Here is a 12440-nt window from a genome sequence, read left to right as displayed (position 1 = left end):
TTCACCGTATTAGCCAGGGTGGTCTCGATCTCCTGACCTTGTGATCCGCCCGTCTCGGCCTCCCAAAGTGCTAGGATTACAGGCTTGAGCCACCGCGCCCGGCCTCTCTGGGGAGTTCTGTGTCTCTAGGAAGCTGACCTCTCCCTCTCCCGGCCTGCATAGCATTCTGTTACTGTCTTTGGGACTCATTTCAAAGCTTCGTGCCCTGGGCTGGGCATGGTGGCTCATGTCTGTAATCCCAGCACTTTGGGAGGCTGAGCCAGGAGGATCACCTGAGGTCAGGAGTTCGAGATCAGCCTGGCCAACATGGTGAAACCCCATTTCCACTAAAAATACATAGCCGGGCATGGTGGCGGGCACCTATAATCCCAGCTACTTGGGAGGCTGAGGCAAGAGAATTGCTTGAACCAGGGAGGCGGAGGTTGCAGTGAGCTGAGATTGTGCCGCTACACTCCAGCCTGGGCAATAGAGTCAGACTGCATCTCAAAAAAAAAAAAAAAAAAGCTTCATGCCCTGAACTCTGTCCCCAAATGACTGTAGCTGAGTGCCCAGCTGCAGAGTAGCTACTCAACACCTTTTTCAACACTTGAGAGAAGGAATTGGATTTCAGAGAGGTTGGGACACCTTCCCTAAGCCACACAGCATGTGGTAAGAGGAGCCTTGAACCTAGGGCTTTGTGGCTGCAGAGGGCTTTGGAAACTTCATCAGCTCACTAGGAGGTGAGAGTGGGCAGACAGCAGTCTGCAGTGTGGGGGGCTGTTTTGAGGGGTGCAGCAGTGGGGCAGGCCTTGCTTCCTTGGAGAAACCATGGGGCTGGAAGACTGGACTTCCTCTCCTGCCTCCCTGCCGTTCCTGGAGGTTCTATTGAGGCCAGTTAGCCTCTAAGGCCTTGACACCTTCTCCCACCAGCGGCTGAGGCCTCTGGGCCACTGGGACCCTGGCTTTCAGCCTTTACATCTGGCTCAGACAGGGCAGGCAGGTGTGCCACATGAACAGCCTGTGGGTCTCCAGGGCGGTCGGTTCTCGTGTCAGGGTTGTGTTTCTCCATCGTGCGACCTCTGGGCTCTGAATCTTGATTCCCCCACCTGTCAAAAGGACGTGGGGAACTGGTCCCCGACAGCGAGGCTTGCGGGTTGAACATCGGCAGTCCGGGCACACCTGAACTCCGGCTGTCCTTCGCTGGAGGTCGTGACCTCACAGGTATCCCAGCAAAGCCCCACCGTCCCCAGTGCAAGGCTGGAGGCTGGGGCTTGGGATGAGGCCTCGGCCAGGGGTGGCAGGGCTGGGCCAGGTGGCCGGGGCCGGGGAGGGATGAAGAGTGGGTGCAGGGGTTGGCCATGAGGTCTGATAACTAATTCCCCAGCCGCAGGGCTGGATGCTGCCGGGCCCCAGCAAAGTCAGTGTCTATGGGGCTCGGATACCCCTGCCCAGAAGCTAGCTGCTTCCGTGTATTCAGAGGCAGCCAGGGAGCGTGAGCCCATCCAGACATGAGGCTGAGTTCCATCCTGTCCCACTGCTAACTTCCTGGCAACCTGGACCACACGCTGCCTCGGTTTCCCAAGCTGGGAATGAAGGGGTTAGCGGCCAGGATGACTCTCTCATGCTCAGGTCATAAGGGACACCATATCCTCTCTCAACCTGGGTGATGAATCAGACAGGCCCTGCCTTCCTCTGGGAAGACAGCGCCTGTCCGGGGACAGAGGTGCAACCATGAAACTGAGTCCAGGAGGATGGCCCGCCTGTCTGGGGACAGAGGTGGAACCAGGAAACTGAGTCCAGGAGGATGGCCCGCCTGTCGGGAAGAGACATTTTGGCCCCCTGGAGTGTTGGAGGTTCTGGTGTAGGTGTGAGAGGCCGGTGCCAGGGCCTGCATCTGCCGGGTGAGAACACGTTTTTAAAATCTTTTTTGTAGGCCAGGCGTGGTGGCTCATGCCTGTAATCCCAGCAATTGGGGAGGCCGAGGCGGGTGGATCACTTGAGGTCAGGAGTTCGAGACCAGCCTGGCCAACATGGCGAAAGTCCGTCTCTACTAAAAATACAAAAATTAGCTGGGTGTGGTGGCGGGTGCCTGTAATCCCAGTTACTCGGGAGGTTGAAGAAAGAGAATTGCTTGGCCAGGAAGGCAGAAGTTGCAGTGGGCTGAGATCGTGCCTCTGTACTCCAGCCTGGGCGACAGAGTGAGACTACATCTAAAAAAAAAAAAAAGAAAAATTAGCCAAGCCTGGTGGTGGGCCCTGGTGGTGAACCTGGGAGACAGAGGCTGCAGTGAGCTGAGATCACGCCATTGCACTTCAACTGGGGCAACAGAGCAAGACTCCGTCTCAAAAAAAAAAAAAAGAACAGAAAAGAAAAAAAAGAAAAGGGAATGAACGCGCCATGGCCCCAGGAGCTGGGAGAAAGCAAGTCACCATCGGCCTCACGCCACAGGTCCACGCCTGCCTTGAACGACCGAGGAGAGGCCTCCCTGCACCTCTGGAACACCGGTGCAAGGACCCGGACAGTGCTGTGTAGCGTAGGACCTTCTGCCACAGAGGCCCATGCCGCCCATTGCCACCTGTTTCTGGGTCTCGATTTCCTGCCTGGACTTAGACGAGGACATGGATATGAAGGGAAGAAAGTTTGTACACAGAAGAAGCTGTGCCCACGAGGAGAGCTCCTAGGGTTCAGGAATAGCTGGTTTGAGCCTGGAGACCACCCAGGGTGAGAGAGGTTAGCAAACCCCTGGGGCCGGGCGCTGTGGCTCACACTTGTAATCCCAGTACTTACGGAGGCGGAGGCGGGAGGATCGCGTGAGCCTAGGAGGCCGAGGCTGTGATGATCTGATTGTGCCACTGCACTGCAGCCTGGGTGACAGAGCAAGACCCTGTCTCAAAATAAAAAGAACATTCCTGGGGGTCCCAGCTCCACGGCCAGGGTTCAAGTTCGCGGGATCTCACCAGACCTCCCACTCTGCGCCTCCCCAAAGCCCCCACTGTCCACAGGAATAAGTGCCCGCTCCCCCGCCTTGCCCTTTAGACAGGGGCTTTCCGGGCAGGCCTAGGTCTGTCTGTGAACTCTGGGTCCTTCTGCCTCCAGTTTCTCACACTCTCTGACTCCCTTCAGGACCCAGCTCCGTGGACTCCCCCACCACTGCGCGGCCATGCTGGCCTCGGCCAAGCTGGCCTCAGCCGTGCTGACCAGAGCCAGCAGGGGTCAGGATTCACCCAGGAATGATGGGCCCAAGGCCGCTAGGGTTCCAGTGCCTGACAGAGGACAGAGTTCCTGCACGCTGGCCAGTGAACACAGACCGGAAGCAGTATGGGAACAGGAACCTGGGGGTAATGGGCACGAAGTCAGAGACAGAGACGCCCGTGGGTTCCACTTTTATGCTGAAAAGGCTTCTGACTTCCATTTCCCTGACCTCATCTCTGCCCCAGCACCAAAGAGGCACTCCAAAATTAATGCACACCCCAAATCAATGCTCCTTCCACCAGGTGCTGCTCCAGCTTTCTGCATCCAAGGAAGCAGCTCCTTGATTCAAGCTTACATCCTAGAGTGCCCTTTCCTCCTGTTTCTCTTGCCTCCCATGTCCCAGCCATCAGCAAATACTGACAACTCTACCTTCAGAATTGTTCCCAGGCCAGACACAGTGGTTCATGCCTGAAATCCCAGTGCTTTGGGAGGCTGAGGCAGGAAGATGGCTTGAGCCCAAGAGTTCAAGGCCAGCCTGGGCAACATAGAGACTTCCTCTCTGGAAAACAACAACAACAACAACAGCATTGATCCTGAAGCTTTTAAAGAACAAAGAGCACCAATCCTACCCAAACTCTTTCAGAAACTAGAGGAGGAGGGAACATTTCCCAACGTGTTTTATGAGGCCAGCATAACCAAAACACATTACAGAAAATCATAGGCCGATATCCCTCATGAATATCAATGCACAAATCCTTAATATTAACAAATTGAATCCAGCTATCTATTGAATCCAGCTATCTATAAAAGGGATTCTCCATCATGACCAGCAAGTGGGGCTTATCCCAGGAATGCAAGGTTGGTTTAATACCCAAGAATCAACATGATTAGCATAAGGGAGGAAAACCATATGATCTTCTCAGTAGATGCAGAACATTCAGCTCTCACTTGGACAAAATTCAGCACTCATGCAGATTTAAAACATGCAACTAGGAATAGAATGGAATATCCTCAAACAGATAAAAAGTGTCTATAAAAACCCTACAGCTGCCATCCTCAGTGGTGAAGGACTGAGTGCTCTCCCCCTAAGACCAGAAACAAGGGAAGGATGTCCAGTTCCACTGGTTCTTTTCAACATTGTACTGGAGGTTCCACACAGTGTGATAAGACAGGAAAATGACATATAAGACAAACAGCAGTAAGGAATAACTAAGGCCAGGAGTGGTGGTTCAGTGGCTCATGCCTGTAATCCCAGCACTTTGGGAAGCTGAGGCAGGAGGATCACTTAAACCCAGGAGTTCAAAACTAGCCTGGGCAATATAGCAAGACCCTGTCTCTACCAGGAAAAAAAAAAAAAAAAAGAAAGAAAAAATTAATGGGCATGGTGGCATGCACCTGTGGTCCCAGGTACTCAGGAGGCTGAGACAGGGGGATCACCTGAGCCCAGGAGTTCAAGGCTACAGTGAGCTATGACTGCACCACTGCATTCCAGCATTCCAGCCTGGGTGACAAAGTGAGACCCTGTCTCCAGAAAAAAAGTGAGAGAGAGAGAGAGAGAGAGAGAGACAGACAATCAACTAACTGCAATAAATGGACGTTATTTGGATTCTGAACTGAACAAAGTGTGAAAAAATTTTAGAAGGCAGTCAGGGAAATTGGACACTGGCTGGATATTTGAGCATATTACAGAATTACTGTCCATTTTCTTAAAAAATGATAATGGAATTGTTGGCTGTGTTTTTTTAAGTCGTTGTATTTTAGAAATGCAAATATTTATGGATGAAATTACTTCGCGTCTGGGATTTGCTTTGACATAGTCTGTTGGGGAGGGTGGAGAGGGACTTATGGAACAAGATGCATCATACTTAGGGGATGGCTTTATGGGGGTTCATTACGTGATTCTCTAAGCCTTTGTTTGTGTGTAAAATTTTCCGTAATAAAAGGCTAAGCCAGGCACGGTGGCTCACACCAGTAATCCCAGCACTTTGGAAGGCTGAGGCGGGTGGATCATGAGATCAGGAGTTCACTACCATCCTGGCCAACATGGTGAAAACCCTGTCTCTACTAAAAATACAAAAATTAGCTGGGCATGTTGGTGCATGCCTGTAATCCTAGCTACTCAGGAGGCTGAGGCAGGAGAATTGCTTGAACCCGGGGGGCAGAGGTTGCAGTAAGCCGAGATCACGCCATTGCACCCCAGCCTGGGTGACAGAGAGAGACTCTGCCTCAAAAAAAAAAAAAAAAAAAAAAGGCCAGGCACGGTGGCTCACAACTGTAATCCCAGCACTTTGGGAGGCCGAGACGGGCGGATCACGAGGTCAGGAGATCAAAACCATCCTGGCTAACACGGTGAAACCCCATCTCTACTAAAAAATACAAGAAAAACTAGCCGGGGCCAGGCGCCCAGCTACTCGGGAGGGCTGAGGGGCAAGGAGAATGGCGTAAAAGCCAGGAAACGGCGGAGCTTGCGGTGAGCCGAGACTGGCCGCCCCCGCCCTCGGTGTTCTCGCGCCACCTGGGCACTCCAGCCTGGCGACAGAGCTAGACTCCGTCTCAAAAAAAAAAAAAAAAAGAAAAAGAAAAACTAGTCCCGGCCGACTGTTGGGTGGCGGGCGCCTGTAGTCCCAAAAGCTACTCAGGAGGCGCTGAGGCAGGGAGAATGGCATAAAGCCCGGGAAGCGGGAGCTTGCAGTGAGCGTGAGCATCCGCCACCTGCCACTCCAGCCTGGGGTGAACAGAGTGAGACTCCATTGCAAAAAGAAAAAAAAGTGAATATAAGCAAGAGCTTTCCTTCAGAATCTGATGTGGGCGATTAATTTCCATGTATATCAGAGGAGAGTTCTGGTTTTTTGTTTTTTTTTTTTTTTAGACAGAGTCTCACTCTATCCCCCAGGTTGGAGTGCAGTGGTGTGATCTCAGCTCACTGCAACCTCCGCCTCCCGGGTTCAAGTGATTCTCCTACCTCAGCCTCCCTCGTAGCTGGGATTACAGGCGGCTGCCACCATGCCCAGCTAATTTCTGTGTTTTTAGTGGAGACGGGGTTTCATCATGTTGACCAGGATGGTCTCAAACTCCTGAGCTCAGGTGATCCACCCACCTCAGCTTCCCAAAGTGCTGGGATTACAGGTGTGAGCCACTGTGCCGGGCCGAGAGATTTTTTTTTTTTTTTAAATGGCAGATGGATAAACTTCATTCTAAACCTAGAACTTACTCTGGGGATCACTTATTTGTGGGGACAGCTAATTTCTGTGCTTTCATCGTGTTGGCCAGACTGGTCTCAAACTCTTGACGTCAAGCGATCCATCTGCTCTGGGCCTTCCAAAGTGCTGGGATTACAGGTGTGAGCCAGCCACACCGGCCAATATGTATATACATTTTTTGAGACAGGGTCTTGCTCCGTCACCCAGACTGGAATGCAGTGGTGAGATCCTGGCTCACTGCAATCTCGACCTCCTGGCCTCAAGCGATCCTCCCACCTCAGCCTCCTAAGTAGCTGGGGCTACAGGCCAGGCATGCACCACCATGTCCAACTAATTTTTTTTTTTTTTTTTTTTTTTGAGATGAGGGTCTCACTGTGTTGCTGGTTTCGAACTCCTGGGCTCAAGCGGTCCTCCTGCCTCTCCCTCCCAAAGTGCTGGGATTCCCGGCATGAGCCACCATGCCCAGCCATTGTCCTCTTCCTGTCCTCAGTCAGTGTCTCCCTACCCCTTGCCCTGAATGGAAGCCTCCCGAGGGTAGTGATCGTGCCTGAGCCTGCATGGACCCAGCACCTAGTAGGTGCCCAGGAGATGCTGAGAAGTGCAGGTTCTTCTGCATCCAGCAGGACAAGGGAGGTGGGTTTGACATCCCGTGGAGCACCCCAGGCCCAGCCTCTCAGCTGCTGGGTGACCTTGGGGTGTCCCTCAAGTCTCTGGGCCCAGCATCCCTGGCAGGATGCATCTCCCTCAGTTCCTCATGGAGAGCTGCCCTGGGGGGCAGGGAGAGCGTGGGAGGGGGATGCAGGCGCAGCTTTGAGCCTCCCAGGCAGTGGGGCGGGAGCACCTGGTTGCTAAGGTTACGACCACCTGTGATGGGATGTTGCCATGGAGACTCACCACCTGGGCTGGGAGGGCGGCTCCAGATGGGGAAGCCGTGGGAGAGGCTGGGGGCGGGGAGGAAGCAGCCCGCAGAGTGGGGTGGCCTTCTGGGGAGGGGCATGGTAGGGCTGAAGGGTCTCCTGTCCTGTGCTGTCCTGCCTGGGAAAACCAGCAGGAACTCTTCTGTGGCAGGAACCATTTCTAAAATTAAAAGCCCTCCTCCTCTCGCTCACCCTCTCCAGCATGAGGGACAGGACCAGGTGCGGGTAGGAGTGGCAGTCATGCCCCAAGGAGGGAGGCTGCAGGGGCAGGTGGCCTGGGAGCCTCCCGTGTGGCCCCAGACAAGTGGCCTCCCTCTGTAACTGGGGATAGAGTCCTTGGCTGCTAAGAGGCAAATGTGTAGAGTCCTGGAGCCTTGGGCTCCAGATGCCTGAGGTCAAGCCCTGGCTTCAGCAGGCAGATGCTGTGTGACCTAAGGCTAGTGACCTAACCTCTCTGAGCCCCCAAATTCTCATCTGTAAAGTGGGAATAATAATGAATCCAGGCCAGACACAGTGGATCACATGTGTAATCCCAGCACTTTGGGAGGCTGAGATGGGAGGATCACTTGAGGCCAGGAGTTGGGGACTGCAGTGAGCTATGATTGCACCACTGCACTCCAGCCTGGGCAAAATAGCAAGACCCTGTTAATTAAAAGTTAATCAGGGCCAGGCTCGGTGGCTCACGCCTGTAATCCCAACACACTGGGAGGCCAAGGTGAGCAGATCACTTGAGGTCAGGAGTTCTAGACCAGCCTGGCCAACACGGAGAAACACCAACTCTACTAAAAATATAAAAATTAAATGGGCCTGGTGGCATGCGCCTGTAGTCCCAGCTATTCGGGAGGCTGAGGCAGGATAATTGCTTGAACCCAGGAGGCGGAGGTTGCAGTGAGCCAAGATTGCACCACTGTACTCCAGCCTGGGCAAACAGAGTGAAACTGTCTTACAAAAAATTTAAAAAGCTAATTTAAAAATTAGCTAGGTGTGGTGGCACATGCTTGTAGTCCCAGCTACTTGGGAGGCTGAGGCAGGAGGACCACTTCAGCCCAGGAGTTCGAGGCTGCAGTGAGCCATGATCATGCCACTGCACTCCAGCCTGGGTGACAGAATGAGACCTTGTCTCTTAAAAATATATAATAATGGCGCGGGTTGCGGTGGCTCAAGCCTGTAATCCCAGGCACTTTGGGAGGCCAGAGAAACGGGCCCGGAAATCAAACGAAGGTCAGAAGATCGAGGACCATCACTGGCTAACCGGGTTGAAACCCCGTCTCTACTAAAAAAACAAAAAAACTAAGCCGGGAGGTGGCGGGTGCCCTGTATCCCAGCTACTCGGAGGCTGAGGGCAGGAGAAAATGGCATAAACCCAGGAGGCGGGAGCTTGCATGAGCTGAGAACCAGCCATGACTCCAGCCCAGGCGACCAGAGCGAGACTCCGTCCTAAAAAAAAAAAAAAAAATATATATATAATATTAATATATATATATGTATATATATGTATATATATGTGTATATATGTATGTATATATGTATGTATATATGTATGTATATATATGTATATATGTATGTATATATATGTATGTATGTATATATATGTATATATGTATATATATGTATATATATGTGTGTATATATGTGTATATATATGTGTATATATATGTGTATATATAGATGTGTATATATATGTGTATATATATGTGTATGTATATATATGTGTATATATATGTGTGTATATATATATGTGTATATATATGTGTATATATATGTGTATATATATAATAACTAATCCTTCATCATTTTGGGAAGGATTAAATGGACACATAATATTACAAGACTGGGCTGGGCACAGTGGCTCACACCTGTAATACCAGCACTTGGGGAGGCCAAGGAGAGAAGATCACTTTAGGCTAGGAGTTCAAGACCAGCCCCGGCAATATAGTGAGACTCTGTCTCTACAAAAAAATTAAATTAAAAATTAAAATTAAAACTTAGCTGGGTGTGGTGGTACTCACCTGTAGCCCCAGCTTCTTGGGAGGCTGAGGTAGGAGGATCACTTGAGCCCAGGAGGTCAAGGCTGCAGTGAGCTATGACTGCACCACCACACTCCAGCCTGGGCGACAGAGTGAGACCCTGCCTTAAAAAAGAATTAGGTGAGGTGGCTGACGCCTGTAATCCCAGCACTTTGGGAGGCCAAGGCGGGCAGATTGCTTGAGATCAGGAGTTCGAGAGCAGCCTGGCCAACATAGTGAAACCTTGTCTCTACCAAAAATACAAAAATTACCTGGACGTGGTAGCTGATGTCTGTAATCCCAGCGACTCAGGAGGCCGAGGCAAGAGAATCGCTTGAACCCGGGAGGCGGAGGCTGCAATGAGCTGAGATCACACCACTGCACTCTAGCCTGGGTGACAGAGCCAGACTCCATCTAAAAAAAAAATGAGGCAGTGGTTTCCGGAAGTGGTAGTCATTTCCAGGGAAATCAGGATTGAGGGGCCGCTTCCCCACTCAGCCCCCCAGAAACGCCTGTTCTGGGAACAAACTCCACCATCTTCAATGCCACTGGATCATCCATCTGTTCAACCAGCATTTATTGGAGGCCTCTTGTGTGCCGGGTACTGGAGACCATGATAAAAAGGGAGGGTAGAGCTTGCACGGGGCACAACAGCAAATTATAGGACATCTTAGCAGGCACATGTCACATAGGCTGGGAGAGAGGGATAGACAGAGGGTGGGGATGGAGACGCGAGTGAAGAGGGGGAAGGGGCAGGCGGGGCAGAGGTCTAGGGGAAGGGCGTTCTAGGCAGAGGGAACAGCCCGTGCTAAGGCCCTGCGGTAGGAGCCTGGCCCAATCTCCACCCCCAAGGGCTCAGGAGCACTGGCCACAAACCAGGCAGAACCACTGCAGAGTCTCTGCAGCCCCAGAAGAAGATGGGAACTGCTCTGATCTCCATTTTGCAGAGGTGGAGACTGAGGCTGGAGGGACATACCCCACGGTTACACAGGCAGGGCCTAGACTGGACCCCAGCTGGCATCCCTCACCCTCCAGGACTCACAGCAAGCGTCCCCTCCTCCGGGAGGCCTCCCTGGCCCCTGGCTTCGGTCCAGGACCCGGTGTCTCTACTGCCTCTTCCACGCCACTTTGTGATGATTTCATATTTCAGGCATCTGCTCCCTCTGTCCGGAGAAATCCCCCTTGAGCCTAGAATCCTCCCTCCAGCCCTTGGCCTGGTATACAGCCGGTGCTCAATGAATGCCTTCCTACAAGAGCCCTGAGAGCCAGCTATCAGGAGCGTCACTTTACACAGAGAGAAACAGGATCAGAGAGAGAAGGAGGCCTCCCCCACTGGGTTCACAAAGTGCAGTAGCCCAGGGCCAGCTGGTGGGGAGAGCATGGGGGGTCATGAAGACCTTCTGGACGTCTCTGGGGCCAGGAAGTGAACCGTACCTGCCCCCCACAGCATCCCGTGGTGGGGGGGCCTGGCCTGCAGCCTCCAGGGATGCAGTTTCTGGGCTTCCAGCCAACGCGACAGTCTGGGAACAGAGCCTGCTTGAGTCACAGGTGGCTGCGCGAATGCCAGGCCACCTCCAAAGCCACTGGGATTACACAGCGGGTGGGGAGGACTGCGGGGTGGGTGAAGGGGGCAGACAGGGCAAGGTTAGGCACACAGGCTCCCAAGGCCTCCTTCTCGCCCCTCACTTGGGAGAAATGGCATCTCCCAGCCTTGGTTTGCTCATCTGTGAGATGGGGAGGCTAAATGTGGCTTTTAGAAGATGCAGCAAGGGGCTGGGCATAGTAGCTCACGCCTGTAATCCCAGCACTTTGGGAGGCCTAAGCGGGTGGATCACCTGAGGTCAGGAGTTTGAGACCAGCCTGGCCAACATGGTGAAACCCCGTCTCCCCTAAAAATACAAAAATCAGCTGGGCATGGTGGCAGGTGCCTGTAATCCCAGCTACTTGGAAGGCTGAGACAGGGGAATCGCCTAAACTCAGGAGGCGGAGATTGTAGTGAGCCAAGATTGCACCATTGCACTCCAGCATGGGTGACAAGAGGGAAACTCCATCTCAAAAGAAAAAAAAAAAAAAGACATAAAAAGGTTAAAAAACTTTCCACGAGCATTCGTGGTGCACTTGGTGTGTGCCAGGCGGAAGGCACATTGGGGAACAAGCCCGTTAGACAAACAGAGGCTCCAAGCTGCTCGACGGAGGGACGGAGAGAAAGGCCGTCCAAGCTGGGCACAGTGAAGGCAAGGGCCTGGGACTGGAGGAACTTGGCCTGTTTGAGGAAGGCTGAGGGGGTAGAGCCCGGGAAAGAGTGAGTGAGGACAGGCGAGGGGGAAGGAGGCAGTGTGGCATACCGAACAGTGCAGGCGGCCGGGCAGTGGCTCACGCCTATCATCCCAGCCCTTTGGGAGGCTGAGGTGGGTGGATCACCTGAGGTCAGGAGTTTGAGACCAGCCTGGCCAACATGGTGAAAACCGAGCTGTACGAAAAATACAAAAATTAGCTGGGCATGGTAGCGGGAGCCTGTAATCCCAGCTACTCCAGAAGCTGAGGCAGGAGAATGGCTTGAACCCAAGAGGCGGAGGTTGCGGTGAGCCAAGATGGCACCACTGTACTCCAGCCTGAGCGACAGAGCAAGACTCCATCTCAAAGAAAGAAAGAAAGAAAGAAAGAAAAAAAGAAATCCCAACGTAGATGGGATGCAGACGGGACCCTTGTGGCAATAGGGAACCATGGCAGGTTCTGGAGCCCAGTGGCTGCCCTTCCTCCGAGGGCAACTTAAGGAATAGGCCTGGAGGGCTGGGCTGTGGCAGGTGTTCAGGTGCAGATGGTGGCGGCCTGGACCAGCGTTGGGGGACGGTGGGCAGAGGAGGCGATGGCAGCTTCCAGAAGATTCCACACGGAACAACCTGCTGCACTTGGGGTGCCCCTGCGTTTATTGCAAGGCCATCTCCGCAGGCGCACCCGGGCACAGGGGGTCCTCGGACACGAAGCGCGCAGGGTGCTCACGGAGGGGTTATGCACCTGCCCTCCCAGCGCCCCCGCACCTGCGCCCACGTGGCCTCGCACACCTGCGGCCCCAACCGCCGAGCACGCGGCCCAGCGCAGCCCCCGCGCGCCCCCGCCAGGCGCGCCGAGGAGACCGGCGGGCGGGG

The sequence above is a fragment of the Rhinopithecus bieti genome, unplaced genomic scaffold, assembly GCF_001698545.2.
Source record: "Rhinopithecus bieti isolate Rb0 unplaced genomic scaffold, ASM169854v2 scaffold_9769, whole genome shotgun sequence".
NCBI classification, from domain to species: Eukaryota; Metazoa; Chordata; class Mammalia; order Primates; family Cercopithecidae; genus Rhinopithecus; species Rhinopithecus bieti.
The sequence above is the reverse complement of the archived record's forward strand: the minus strand, read 5'-3'. Positions refer to the sequence as shown.